Source organism: Gopherus flavomarginatus, chromosome 8 (genome assembly GCF_025201925.1).
Source record: "Gopherus flavomarginatus isolate rGopFla2 chromosome 8, rGopFla2.mat.asm, whole genome shotgun sequence".
NCBI lineage: Eukaryota > Metazoa > Chordata > Testudines > Testudinidae > Gopherus > Gopherus flavomarginatus.
Window position 1 is genome coordinate 48,024,822 of NC_066624.1, and position 727 is coordinate 48,025,548.

Sequence of the window (727 nt, forward strand, 5' to 3'; positions counted from 1 at the left end):
AGTGGCTGTTCGAGCGGGATGGGCCACTGGGTTCCCTCCCCACCTCTGCCAATGGACTGGGCAGAGTTCCCGCGCATCAGGCTTCAAGTTGAGAATAATTTCCTATTCCCGCTCTATGGGAGGGGAGACTTTTAAACGCGCTCTCTGTGCGACTGCACATGGCTAAGCAAAGAGAACAAACCCAAATCCCCCCTGTGCTTTGGGAGCCAGGTTTGCGGTGGGAATTCTGTAGTTCAGATGACTTCACACCTGGTCATTGTGATTCTTTACCAGTTTCTCTGGCATTGGGGCACCTTTATGCTTCAGCTGTGATGGCTGAGTGGTTAAGGTGTTGGAGTTGAAATCCAATAGGGTTCCTCTGTGCAGGTTCAAATCCTGCTCACAGCGAGGTCTGTGTTTTAGCCAGTATCTTATCCGAGCAATTCCATGTGTACAACCCCCTGAGACACTCTCAAGTCTTTCCCTACCCCAAGTAAATCCTCTTCTGCTCTTTTCATAGAGATGCCTGGGACACCACCTCCCCCTGTGTCCCTGAGGTGTCAGGCAAACTCTCAGTGCCTGTAGCCTCTGCCACTCACCTAGTGCCCCATAGATCAGCCATAACCCTGGTTCTGCTCCTCTCTCTAGTGTGTGAAAGGAGCCAAGTCAGTGACTCCATGGGATTTGCCCTGGACCCCTCTAGGGCCGGCCCTGAAGGGAAGCACTGACTATCACAATGACAATACAA

The 727-nt window shown here is 52.0% G+C and overlaps 1 non-coding gene across 1 annotated transcript; it reads left to right on the plus strand.

Moving 5' to 3' along the window:
• Positions 1-305: 305 nt before the first annotated feature.
• Positions 306-387, plus strand: TRNAS-UGA (transfer RNA serine (anticodon UGA)). The gene has a single exon. It is a non-coding gene; the product is annotated as a tRNA-Ser (tRNA).
• Positions 388-727: the final 340 nt, after the last annotated feature.